This window comes from Stegodyphus dumicola, chromosome 4 (assembly GCF_044657685.1).
Source record: "Stegodyphus dumicola isolate Sdum_Otavi_A_Nest chromosome 4, ASM4465768v1".
Taxonomy (NCBI): domain Eukaryota; kingdom Metazoa; phylum Arthropoda; class Arachnida; order Araneae; family Eresidae; genus Stegodyphus; species Stegodyphus dumicola.
In genome coordinates this window covers 43,951,077-43,965,348 of record NC_140771.1, presented here as the reverse complement: position 1 = coordinate 43,965,348, position 14,272 = coordinate 43,951,077, and the positions used below count along the sequence as shown (strand labels likewise).

The 14,272-nt window shown below is 35.3% G+C and overlaps 1 long non-coding RNA gene across 1 annotated transcript in view; it reads left to right on the top strand.

Annotated features, from left to right (window-relative positions):
- LOC146997536 (uncharacterized) overlaps nt 1-621 on the top strand; it is a 5,077-nt gene extending 4,456 nt beyond the window's left edge. Inside the window, exon 3 of the long non-coding RNA XR_015040640.1 lies at nt 414-621. This is a non-coding gene — a long non-coding RNA (uncharacterized LOC146997536). The remainder of the gene's footprint in view (nt 1-413) is intronic.
- Nucleotides 622-14,272: the final 13,651 nt, after the last annotated feature.

Sequence of the window (14,272 nt, the reverse complement as noted above, 5' to 3'; positions counted from 1 at the left end):
GTTGCAAAATAAATTCATTCTCACTCTTTTTGGACTTGCCTACACATTAAATTTAAAATAGTTTTATGAATAGGTAAGATGTGATTATCGTAATTTTGTTTCTCTCTTTATCTTGGCAACTTTATATGTTGATTCAGTATCCAGGTTACCTACCAGTGGCTGATTGATAAAACTGCTCATATGTTCATCTGGTGGTTTGAGTTTATTTTCTGACATAAAAAATTTTAAAAGGCATCCCCCATGTTTATTTTACTATAATCAAAAAATCAAATAATTGCTACTCTGTTTATAGGTACTAAATGTTAAAATATTTTAAATGCTTCCTTTAATTTGCATTCTAAATAATCATTTGTTTAAATTTAATTATGAATTATATTCATATATAGTAATTGTGAGTGTTTTCTTTATTTTAGGTGCTGTGAAAGGCAATGACAGATATCCAATTTATCAAGAGTTCTTATATACACAAGAATACATGGATATAAGATTGTTTTTCATGAATTCAAATAAAATGTGATAAATTGGATTAATAAAAACTATTTTGAATTTTGAAAAGTGTTTTTCCTCTGTTAATCATAATATAGTGCCATAAATTTCTGAATGTGTTTATTTTTCATCCAAATAAATAGCTTTACAAAAATTTGTCATATTAATAGATATTGCATAATTTAGCATTATTATAAATATTTATTATAGCAGATTTAGCTGAACTACTTTTTTAGTCTCTTTGCAGATGAAGTCACAAAGGTAAGTGGTTAGATATTTTTCTGTATTCCCCATTAAGTAATTTTATCTGGTAAATTACCATTACTTATATACTAAAGGTGAAAGAATAAGCTTCCTTGAAGATACAAAAAGATATTTCAAAAAATTGGTATACGTAAAAAAGTTCTTAAATTGCCACATATGCGAAACTGAAAATGTTATATATGAAATAGTTCAGAAATATAAATATTTTCACTATTTTTTAACTATAATTCACTGCATTTGTTATATATAATCACAGTTTAAGGTAGCAGTGCTTTTCTCACTGTGATTTCTCATGTATTTTGATTCATAAATACACGTACATAAATCCACGTATTTTGATTTCTCTTTTGAGACCGAATAAAAAATGAACTAAACATTCTCGTTGACATTGAGAGTTGAATAAAAGCTCACCTCAAAATAAAATTAATTAATAAATTTATGGAAAATTTTACACTGCATATATTGAGCAGAAAGAGTAATATACTTAATGGAATTAATAATTGGTAGAGTTGATAGCAGAATAAAATGCCTTAATTGCATGGTAAACAGATCTTTTGAAGTTTTTCTATGTTGCGTAAAATGCAGATTTAAATTTTTGATATTGATTGTCATATAAATGGCAATTACTGTTTTATTTTGCTCTGAAATGAATGGTTAGTAAAAAAATTCTGGATGAGACAACCTTTAACATGCGCTAGAATTTACAAAGTTTAATTTGGTGCTGATTTCAACGAGTAAATTTCATTTTACTGAATTTTGCGTAAAATAATACCAATGAACCATTGCAAATTATTTTCAGAACTTTTTTTGTTAATCTAAAAGGGCTATTAGTTTTGAAATGTGACTTCATATCGTCAGTCGTAAACTTGTTTCGCTTTTCATTCAAGTCTTGCCATTTGGCAAAATTTAACATATTTACCTTTAAAATCTTATATATTTATTATTGACTAACAAGCCAAGCTATTTAAAAGCATTACACACAGTTCTTAACAATGCTTTTTTTAATTTTTAATCTGATTGATTTAAAATGCATTTAATTCATGATATATCTAATTGAAAACATTTTAATATTTCTACATAATTACATGATATATTTCTTCATTTTTCAAATATATAGAAGATGTATAACTTTCTGGTGTCAGTATCGTATAAAATGTTTTGCTATTTCCACTGCCCCATCTGTATTGATAATCCATGCATTCATAAACTTTTAGCCTCTTTGAGTGACTGCTAAAATATGAGGCCTTTCAGATTTTTTTTTTAATTGTGTGAGCAGAAAGATAGAATTTTAGAAGAGCTTCTTGAGTTACCTTTTGAATAATATAAAGAATTGTTAACATAATGTCAAATTTTTACAACTAAATATTAAATATATAAAAAAGCCTGCAGCATTCTCATATTACGAAAACATAATTTATTTATTCTGAGGCTAGGAATTTATTTAGTTTTAAAAATACAACTTATTCCTTTTAACAATTTCCCAACAGTGTCATCAAAACACTATAAATTTCTTACGCGTTTTAAAGAAAGGTGATTCATTTATGTAAAGATTATTAAATGGGTAATTTTATTATTCAATTTTTAATACAAATTAACTGAAATTAAAAACTGATTTTGTAAAATAATTTATTATGAATAATTCAATTTGGGGGCTATTGGATGTTTAAAAATGATCAAAAGATTTTTAATATCTTAAAAGCAAAATTTTCAGTTTTAATATTTTGTATTAATAATTCATTTCAATTTCCTTGCTCAGTTTTAATATATTCACAAATTCAGATTTTAAAACAAAATAAGTTGTATAAATATTTTCAACATTTCTGATTTTTCCATAGTAACCATAGGAGAACGGTTTGAGACTAAAAAAAAGTAGGTTTTAGATCATCACACCTTCACATACTTTCGCTGGAATTTTCCTCTGTATATATACTGGGATGTGACACTAAGCAGTTGAGAGTATGTATTTAAGAGGTTAAAGGGATATTTTAACTAGTGTTTCAAATCCTGATAACATCCCATACGCTGTCGGTGGGACGTAGATAGGATGTCCTAAGGATATACTGGGATGTGACATTAAGCGCTCAGGAGGATGAGTTTAGGAGGAAATTGGGATATTACGGGATGTCCTGAGGATGTAGTAAGTAGGACTTAAATCCTAATAACATCCCATATGCTGTCGATGGGACATAGATAGGATGTTTTTAGGATATAATGGGATGTGCTTAGGAGGTTTGTGGGATATCCCGAGATGTAGTAAGTAGTTCATATCCTAATAACATCCCGCACGCTGTCGATGGGACTTGGTTAGGATGTCCTGAGGATATCCCGGGATGTGACATTAAGCACTCGGGAGGAGGTGTTTAGGAGGTTCGCGGGATATTCCGGGATGTCCTGAGGATGTGCGCATATCCCGCGAGCAACATCCTTGGGATATCCCAAGGATGTTTTTGTGCTATGTGGGCGGTACCAAAGAGAAAAAACGAAAATTTTCAGACTCCAGCATTTAAGAAAAACAAGAATGCAAAGCCACCGCGTAAAGAAACCTTGGTAAAGAGGAAAACACCACCTACAACGTATCGCAGTAGAAATTATACATCAAGGAGAACGCTCCCAGGGCCAGAGAGTCAGGTGCAAACATGGCCGCCGTTCCGGAAACTAAAAAGACAGCAGGAGAAACGAAAATACCGGGAACAACAGAAGAAATTCAAGAAGGACTCCAGACCGGAGGACGTCAAGACCAGCCGTCCAAGGGAAAAACGAAAAAGACAGCAACCCGACGATTGCTACGCCAAGAGGCCAGCATGCAGAGGACGCAAAAGAAAAACTAATGTGGACGACACTCGGAGGTCAGTAAGGAGAAGATTGACGTCCATGAAACCTTATAACGTGGGAACAGTTTTGCCAGAAAAGAATGACGGAGTTTCAATCATCGAAAAATCAAAGATAAGTTAAAATCTTCTATAAAAATTTTTTTTCTTTTGTTCCGAAATGTTATGCGTAAGTACGAAGTTCTATGTTTTGACGAAAGTCAATATGTCTCGGTTGAGACTTAGTTTTGTTTTACTTTATTTAGCTAAGCAAAAGTATTATTTTCTTTAAGTACAAAATCTAAGAACAAGCATTTTCTGTTGGTCGAAAGACTAATTCTGTTATGTTAAAGCCAAAATTTGGCCGAAGATAAAAATAACTTCGTATTCTTGTATTAATAAGAATTTTAGTTTCAGTGCCGCCAGCTTGGCGAAGAATGAGTAAAGTAAAAATTTATTTTCTCTTATTCATTTTATGGTAAATTGTAAAAATTAGGAGGTTCGCGGGATGTGCGCATATCCCGCGAGCAACATCCTTGGGATATCCCAAGGATGTTTTTGTGCTATGTGGGGTTGAGACCAATTTGTCATCAACAATAATGTCCATGTTTAACAATTCATCGTTAGAATCAGTCCGGCCTTGAAGGCACCATCCAAATATTGTTTCGGAAGCTATAAGTTTATTTTTAAAACGTTTAAGTCTACAAGTTATTACTTTGTAGGGTTTATATTTATTTTAACTAACATTTATTTTAAGTTTAAACTATCTTTCCTGTCAAGCCTTACTTTCCCCTGGAACTCCCAATGCCAGAGTATGTAAATTTCAGTAGAACGCGCAAGCATTCAAATTATCAGCGGAAGTATTTTGAGTTAAATAGAAAGGAAACGAGTTCGAGATGTGCTGTTCTTACTTCACGAGCGCGGAGGTAGTTAGTCAGAAATTGAAGAACCCCGCGTTTCGGCCTGTGTGCTTGCCTCGGAGAATTGTTAATCGTTCAACGTGATATTCAAAGTTGCTGAATTAGCAGCGGTATTGTAAAACGCGGTGAGGTTAGTTACGTTTAGAGAGCCTCGTAGTTAGAGTCTTGTTATTATTTCTTTTCAGGTTCTTATTTTTATTTTACCGCCGGGTCGGCGTAGTTTGTGAGCGTCAAGAGCACGCAATTGTAATTTCGTAAGTTGAATAAAAAGGGACTTAAACCCTTAGCAAGACTCTGTCTAAATTCCAGTTTCAACAGTCACCTCTTGGTTGCGTGCAGGTTGGAGGCGCGCAACTGTACATTGGCGCCCGAACACTTGTCGAAATGAAATGGCGGAAAATCGGATGGAAGCCGCGGGACAACACCAAAAAATGGCAAGCCTATTGGAAGGATTTGGATACCTGGTCCAGACTTTGAGAGCGTCAATCAAGCCAAACGTCAATTTCGACGGAAAAAATTCGGTGGGATATTTCTAGAAGGCCTAGAAAATCACTTTCATCGCCACATCTGCACTAAGAGGACAGGCCGAGCTATTGTGGAAGAATATAGGCAAATTTTTATTAGAGGAATTTGGAAGCCAGACATATACATTTGAAAATTTCAAAAAATCGTTAGTAAAGGCCTTCCCCATAGTGAAAGATCCTGCAAGGCTGGAAGCCGAACTATATAGTTTCTATCAACGGGATATAGAAGAGTTGACGGACTTTATTCTGCGAAAAATTAAGCTGACGGATATGCTGTATGGGAAGAAACTCGACGCGGAGATTATTGAAATAATCTTACCAAGATTGTTACCTGCTGTTCAAGACTACTTCGAAATTAGAAACCCAAGCACATTGCAGGAGCTCTTCGAATTGGCGGTGAAGTTTCAAAATCGCAGAATAGCGGAAAAAGCTAGAGGGGCATCGTATTCTCAAAGTACCCGAAGGCAATCTTCAAATGAGCAAACCAGAAATGCAAACCGCTTTTATGGGGGAAAGAGCTATCAAGCTAACTCATCGAACCTCGAAGGTCAAGGCCCAAAAAGGAAATTCGAAAACAAACATCCGCGTACCCAGAAGGCAGAAGTTGAAAGGAAAGCTTTAAACGAGTACTGTCTGTCTACGCTAAGAACAGCCCCGCCACGGTGTCTGGCGAGTGGCGGTCACTATAGCAACAGGGCTAGTATATTTCAAATAGGGACAAACCAAGGGTTGCTTTATTGTTATTTTGTTTTGGGCGACTGTTGGCTTAAGGGAAGTTTATCAAAGTTTATCATTCGTCTTCTCGGCTTCATTCCAGCTGCACGCATCTTTTCTTAAGCCTTATTTATTACTATTAGCTATTTTTATTCTCGTTGTTATATCTTTTGTGCTAGCATTTGCTCAAATTTGCTTCTATTTAGCTTGATTTTCGTAGTGCTTTGTTAATCGCCAATTTTTTAAAATGCCCTTCCAGTTTAAGAAAGGTCAACCTTTAAAGTCTCAGTCACGTCAAATCGTGTATAATGTCGCAGAATTTTACACTTCTGAAGCTTCGGCGAACTCTTTAGTAGTTCCTCTTCCTTAAGTTTTGAAGAGCGAAGTATCAACAATGGGTGAAAATAAACTTCTGAATACACTTGGAATGAAATGTAAAAGCCCTGCTAATCATAAGTGTGAAATTGACGATTTTGACAAATGCGTTCTACGGCAGACAATACAAGACTTTTACATCAAAGAAAAGAAAGTGCCATCTGTGCGGAAATTACTGCCTCCGTAACCCAGTGGAACGGTGCCTTGGTACACCAGGGTACCTGGGCCGAAGGCCCTACCCCTTGTAGAATATAATTTAGACATTACGATTTGTTGCTTTTTCATTAGCTTTTACAGATTAGTCTTTTTTTTTATATATATAATTTTTATATATATTTTGAATTTTTTGATTTTTTTGGTTTATTTTAGGGTTTTTTGTATATTAAATGCTAAAATCCTATTTCCTGTATTACACAGGTTTCTTTTTCAGTTGCTGTAAAGGACTGGAAGGCCAGAAAGCTATCGAGTGGTACCTGGAAGTTAAGATGTTTAAACACAAAGCAGTGCACAAAGTGATACCAGCCCTTGGTAAATAAATATCTACATATATACATACATATATAAGAATGCGACAATAATATATAAATATACATAAGGAAGGTGTTACGAAAATATATAATTATATTAAGCAGAGATACATTACTATGCTATGCCATTACATTATCCACTCATTTAATATGGCCAAAGGCCTGTATTTGTTGTCCAGATTGTATGGGTCGTACTCAGGTATCTTAATGGCAGGGTTTTGAATTTCTAGCTGCCTGCTATGGAATCTTTTTGCTATTCTGTAATACACAGATTTTAGAGGGCGAATGCCCAGTTCTTCATGAATCTTTTTATTTCGCACATACCAGGGTGCGTTGGCTATTTGTCGAAGAATACAATTTTGGGCTGTTTGCAATTTGCCCCGATACCTGTTACATGAGTACGCCCATACAGGACATGCATAGCATAGTAATGGACGCAATATGGATTTATAAATGAGTAACTTGTTATCTATAGACAAAACACTGTTTCGAGCAATTAAGGGGAAGAGTTGAGCTTTACGGGCTCGAAACTTATTGATAATATTTGTGATGTGTGGGTTCCATGACAGAGTTTTACTGAGGATCACCCCAAGATAAGGGACTTGCTTGACCCAGGGGATAGAACTGCCGTACATGACAAGATTTTTCTTGAATTTCTTTTTCCTGGTAAACAGGATGGCTTGCGTCTTGTCAATATTTACTTTTATTTTCCATTGGGTGAGCCAAGTCTCCAGTGCATGTATGTAATTTTGTAAATGTTGGATAGCTGAACCAGCAAATGCACTTTGTGTGAGGATTGCTGTGTCATCGGCATACATAGCCAGTGTTGTGTCCTGTGTTGTAGGGATGTCGTTCACGTAAATATTAAAGTAGGTGGGCCCTAAAAGGGACCCCTGAGGGACCCCTGCCCTTATGGGGTGTAGATTAGAATTTGTTCCTGAGACGTGAACGACAAAGTTTCTACCTGTTAGGTAGGATTTGGTGATGTTTGTGATGTAATCTGGGAAGCCCAGATTGTGTATTTTGTAAACTAGTGCCTCCAGCCAGACCCGCGGAAATTACTGCCTGTCTTGAGGCAAAAAATAGACTTCCCGTGGCAAAAACACTCTTTGTGCAAAGTTTTGTGTTCAATGAATTTTCGTTGGAATGCGTAGGAAAAAAATAAATTCTTATCGAAAGACCTCACATTGTATTTTGGAGGAACAATTATTTACGCGAAATGAGAAAACTCAGAGCAAGTGAACGCCACATCGTTTACATCGATGAAACATGGATTGACAGCAATTTAGCTTTTAAGAAATGTTAGCAACATGATACGGTTTTGGGCGCACAGCCAGTTTCCCTTAGCAAGCCCTCCATGAAGGCATTCCTCCTCTTAGGCATTTAACCTTGGGGGCTTTCCGTAATCAAATAAACCAACCCAAACCACTGGTAATTAAGGAAAAAGCAGTTTTGATTTTAATTCACCTTCGCTTCCTTCCGCCATTAAATTAACCAGCTTTTGGTTTAAAGGTATGGGAAAAGAAGAAATGTTCGCAAAAAGTATTTATTGAGAGCATGGGTATGTAAAAAAACGCTTTTACTTTCAAGATGATTCCTTATACATTTAATGATGAAATTTTTAGTCATTATTAAAGCACAAGCAATAAATTAACAGAAAATTTTGAAATAAAAACATAGCAGAACGTCATTTAAAGACTGAAGAAATTGCTTTGAATGTTCACGGTAGATCAGCTAGAGGGGAGAACTATAAAAATTAAATTTATTTTATATTTATGAAGTGCGTCTATACTATATTACAGAGAATAGTGCAATCAAGTAGATTTCTAAGATGTCATCTATGATTTTGCAAGCAAACAAATAAACAAAAAAGAAGCAAAATAATAGCATGATTTTTTTTAAATGTCAAAATTAAAATTTTTCTTCAAAAATGAACACGGATTTTAAAATTTATTTCCCTACAAGTTTATTTTTACTCATTGTACATCTAGAGGGATGGCAAATTCAGCGACTTGTACCTCACACGGCAAAATCAAAGACCGTTTCTTGACTGCAAAGGCTTTATCTACGCCATCGAATTTTCATTTTCGGAAATTGGATGTCGGGGTCGACGCAAAGGGTCAATGATAATTTTACTTGAAACTAAAACAAGATGTGAATATCGCCAAATCATCTTTAAATGCGCCAAGGTGGCAAACTCAGAAGTAAGTCTTCAAGACACCCCTATGAAAAATGGGTTAGGGCTCGTTTCTACGGCAACAGACAGCTGCAGACAAAATGGCGAGAGCTGTTCTTACCATAGACAGACAGTAGAGGGGCCTGTGAAAGCGAGGGTCCAGACCCCGGAAGTTTTAAAAAAACCCTCAAAAAGACAATTAAATATGGTCATCGTAAAGAACTCACATCTACCAATTATACAAGTCCTGGTTGGCGATGTACCAGTAGAAGCCCTCATCGATACAGGAGCAGAAGGTAATTTTATGAGCGAAACATTCTTCAAAAATAATTTTTATAGGTAACGATTATTTAAAACCAAAAATACCGAAATTATAGCGGCGCAAGGAAAAACCTGTCACTGCATCGGGAAATTATCATTAAACATACAGGTAAAAGAGGAAAGTCTCAAAGTATTAATTTTTGTAGTGAAGAATCTGCAAAATCCTCTTATTTTAGGTATGGAGTTTTTAAGGGCCGCGAGGGCCAAACGGAATTTTCAAGACTGTTCTGTTGTGCTGGAGATGGACCAGAGGGTGGTGGAACCTGTAGAACAACCGCAAGTTGACCTTAGCCATTTGAATGACCATGAAAGTCAAGCCATCCAGCAAGTGGTGAGTAATTTTTCTAACTTGTTTTCAGAAAAGCCTGGTAGCTGTCAAATAGTTACGCATAAGATACAGTTAACTGCCGAAAAACCTTGTAGGACTAAACCGTATCGTTATGATAAACAAAAAGACGTAATCATCGAAGAACATATTCAGGAGATGTTAAAGAATAAAATAATAACGCCCATAAATAGTGAGTACGCGAGTCCAGTCGTACTATGTAGAAAAAAGAACGAGTTTCCTCCTTCGGATAAAAGGGCTTGGAGGTTTGCTATCGATTACAGAAAACTAATTACAGAAAACTAAATTCCCAGTTTACCCTTTGCCGGTTATAGAGGAAATTATTAGAAAGATCAAATCTACAAGATACATGACTACTTTGGACTTAACGTCTGGCTACTATCAAATAGCTATGAGACCCGAAGATACACACAAAACCGCGTTTATAACAAAATCGGGCACTTATGCATTTTTACGCATGCCCTTTGGGTTGTGTGGGGCCCCATCAACATTCCAGAGAGCTATGGACATTGTTCTAAAGCCTGCTCTAGGAAAATCAACTTTAATTTATCTAGATGAGATAATTATAACGAGTAGTACGTTGGAACAATACATTAATGACCTCGAACAGGTTTTTAAATTATTAAAAGAGGCCGGTCTTACAATTAACGCCTCAAAATGCAAGTTCGCAACTAAAGAACTTAAATATCTCGGTTATAAAATTTCGCAAAAGGGTATAGAAACGCAAGATTCAAAAATAAAAGCTATTAAGAATTTCCCACCGCCCAACACCGCCAAGAAACTTTCGTCTTTCCTTGGATTATGTTCTTACTATCGATCTTTCATAAAAGATTTCGCTAATATTGTTGAACCACTCTTAGTAAACAAAAGAAAAAAGAGTAAATTTACGTGGACAGCGGAAGCTAACACAGCTTTTGAAAGATTAAAAGAAGCGCTTATTAATGCCCCTGTTTTAAAATTCCCTGAGGGGGACGAAAACCTGGACATTGCGGCAGATGCGTCAGACTATGCGGTGGGTGCGGTTCTTATGCAAAATAGCCATCCTCTGGCATTTTTTAGTAAAGCGTTGAATCAAACACAAAGGAATTATACAGCTACAGAGAGAGAAACATTAGCCGTATTAATGGCTGTACACAAATTTCGAGTTTATTTCGGCAAATCGCTAGTAACAGTCTTTTCGGATCATGCGGCTGTTGGTAGACTTTACTCGGGGAAAAACCTAACGCCCAGGTTAATAAGATGGGCTTTAAAACTCCAAGAGTATAATCTAATAATAAAATATAAACCGGGTAAGGAAAACAATGTAGCTGACCCACTTTCTCGTATAAAACTGGACGATGAAGGAAATGAACTTAAATGCGCTGTGTTGACTTCAAAAATTTTAGATTCTAGAGATACGATTATCACTGAACTGAAAGCTGATCCTGAATTTGGAAATATCTATGGATATTTGAAAGACCCCGAAAGCTTTGAGCACACAGATATCGATGCGATAAGAAATAGAGCAGAAAACTATGAAATAATAGATAATTTATTATTTTATACGAAAACAACAAACGAAAATCTCGAGTACAAACCAGTCATCCCAGCCTCGCTTCGATTAAACATTTTGAAGGAATTACACGACGCGAAAACAGCGGGTCATTTAGGGGTCAGAAAGACTTTAAAAAGGGTACGCGAGGCGGTATATTTCCCGCAATTATACAAAATAGTAACTGCGTATGTCAGGTCCTGCAATCAATGTCAGTTAATAAATGATATTAATTACAACCCGGCCGGGTACTTAAATAGCATTCGCGCTACATTTCCGAATGAAATTTTAAGCATAGATCTGCTTGGTCCCTTCCCCCAGAGCGAGTTAAATAAAAATTGTTTTCTTTTAGTAATTGTAGATCACTTTTCAAAATGGACAGAAATTGTTCCACTTAAACGCGCGTCAGCCAAAACAGTCGCAGATGCATTCTTAAGGCCCGTCCACACGAGGACGCTCCCGACGTAGTTGACGTAACTTTTTTGACGCCGGCGAAAATTCGCAGGACGCAGAACACGTAAAACTGAGTACGCTCCTGTTCAGCTTTTTCGCCCGCCACGCGCGCGTATAGCCAATAGCCGACCGAATCCTTATCACGTGTCATAATCAGAAAACCTTCTTGCTTACCCGTTTCAATATGGCGTCAGAGCCACACAGAGATGAGTTTTTGCTTAGAAATATAACTGTATACAGCAATAAAATAATCAGCATTGTTCACGCCATCTTCAGATTTCTCAAACCGTACATATTAGTATACATTTAAAATTCACATTAAAGGGGAAAACTGTATACTTATAAAGCAATGATCCGACCACTATATCCATATGCTTCACCTATTTATAACCCCGTAAGTAATAGGAACCTAAATAAATTACAATTTCTACGAAATCAAAGTTTCTGCCTTACAAGATTCTCCTTAATTATTATAAATATTGGATATATCATGTGTAATAAAAAGCTCTATAAATATCCCAATATTAAATACACCAAAAACTAACTTCAGCAATATAATAACTTCTAAAATAAAGCACTTGACTGTGAAAGAGTATTCAATAAAATACAATTACGAAATTTTGGAGGAAAGTTACAACTTGTGTCATACAGCAATCATTTATTGAAGTTTAATTAAATTACCTTTGCAGCGACTTCTACTTGTTACATTATTTTTCACACACACTGCTATCACAGATAGCTGAGTGGTCAGCGGGCTGCTTTGGTGGCGGAGGAACGAAAAGGTGGCAAGTTCGAACCTCACCCGTAGACGGTATAATTCAGTTAGCTTTTCTCATTTTTGAAACGTGTTTCTTATCTTTAATCATGAATCATTATATTCTTATTTTACCTATTATTATTGTTTTCATTTCTTATTTTATTCATTATTATTATTGTTTTTAATTTAGTTTAAAAATGTGCAGTGCAAATAGAAATCCTTATGTAAAAATATATCTGCATCTCTTTATCATATATCATCTATAAATTCTCTCTTTATTTTTACTTTATTGCATATTTTATCATGCACATAATTTCTCATAAACTGTCCAAAGTTTGAACCTCATTCTAAATTCCAAAATAAATAAAAAGAAAAACAAAAGACCAAGGGAGAGCGAGTTAAAAAAATATGAAGTTGGTTTTATTATATGATGGATGGTGTATATAAAGAGAATTAAGTAATTTAATTCTCTTTATATACTGTATTCCAAACCAATTTTATAAATCCTAATTTTCATACGATATAGAATCTGCAAGTCTGTCAAAGTGGTCGATACTCATCCTGAAGGAATTAAAAAACAAGTAATATACCCCCTCCAAAAAAAATCAAGTCAATTCCTACTTAGGTCCACAAAGAAAAGTTTAAAAATACAAAAATAAATAAATAAATAAAAATACAAACATAATTTTTTTAAATTAAAAATTTAAAAAAATTTAATATGTGAAAAAGCTGTATTAACATCAAGTGTCATTCACTGCAAGTTTAAAAAATTGTATTTGAACTTGAGTGGATGAATAAAAAGCATTTTATGTACTGAAAATTTGAACAAGATGTAGGGAGAGTGTGAGCTAATAGTAGGAATTTAATAATTCCAGATATTCCTTTCGCAAACAAGGCAGTAAAAAAAAAAAAAAAAAAAAAAAAAAACCTCTTTGAACAGATCGCTCTAAATAAATCTTTCGGACCCTTTCTTGCCATTTTTTGCGGTTTTGCCTCTGCTTAATAATTGCACATAATAGTAAAGGTTCAGCTATTAAAAAAATCATCTGATTCGAACAACTTACCGCATACATACAGAAGAACAGCGAAGTAATAAGATACAGCTCTGTTGACGCTATATTACAGCGTCACGTGATTTTTGCGCAAAATAATTCTATTGGTTAAACGCACTCTTCGCGAGCGTACTCGTTTGGACGCTTTTACGCTGGTAACGTAAAAGCGCGTTCGTCAGCTACGTTTCGAGCGTACTCGTGTGGACGGGCCTTTACACAGATACATTTTAAAATACGGTGCACCGATAAAAGTCATTAGCGATAACGGAAAACAATTCATTAGTCAAATATTTGAAAACATATGCACTGGACTTGGCATACGCCATATCAAAATGGTTCCGTATAGACCACAAAAAAACATAGCAGAAAGAGTGAATAAAAACATTGTAAAATAATTCGCAGTTACGTTAGCACACATCACAAGCGCTGGGATGGCTACATAAATGAGTTAGCTTATGCTTTAAGAACGGCAAATTACGATACTACGGGAAAAACCCCAGCAGAATTATTTTTAGGCCGAAAGTTAATTACGCCTTTAGATAAATTATTCTTTGTGCAACAAAGAGAGCAAGAGTTTAAAAAGAAAGATGTGCAAAAACTTATTGATCAGGCGCTTAAAAGCTCGGATACGGCAAGAAATAAGCAAAAAGTGTATTACGATAGAAAACGCCGTGAAGCAGATTTTAAAGTTGGGGATAAAGTATTGAAGCGGAAATTTTCCTTATCAAGTGCCCCAGACAATTTTACTGCAAAGTTAGGCCCCTATGTAATTCAGGAAATCAAAGGAGTCGTATTGTACCTTAAGAACGAGAGAGGGGAAATCTGTAAAGCAAGTCCCGACCAGGTGAAAAAAATACTATAATCAAATTGATTTTGAAATCCTTAAAAGTTTCTTGCAGAACTCAAGCCTAAAAGAAGTAGAAGGTCCACAGAGACCTAGCCCTTCTACAACCCAGACGACGCCCCCATAGCACAAAACATACTCAGGATGTCCTATTTAAGTCGCAATATCCCGGGAC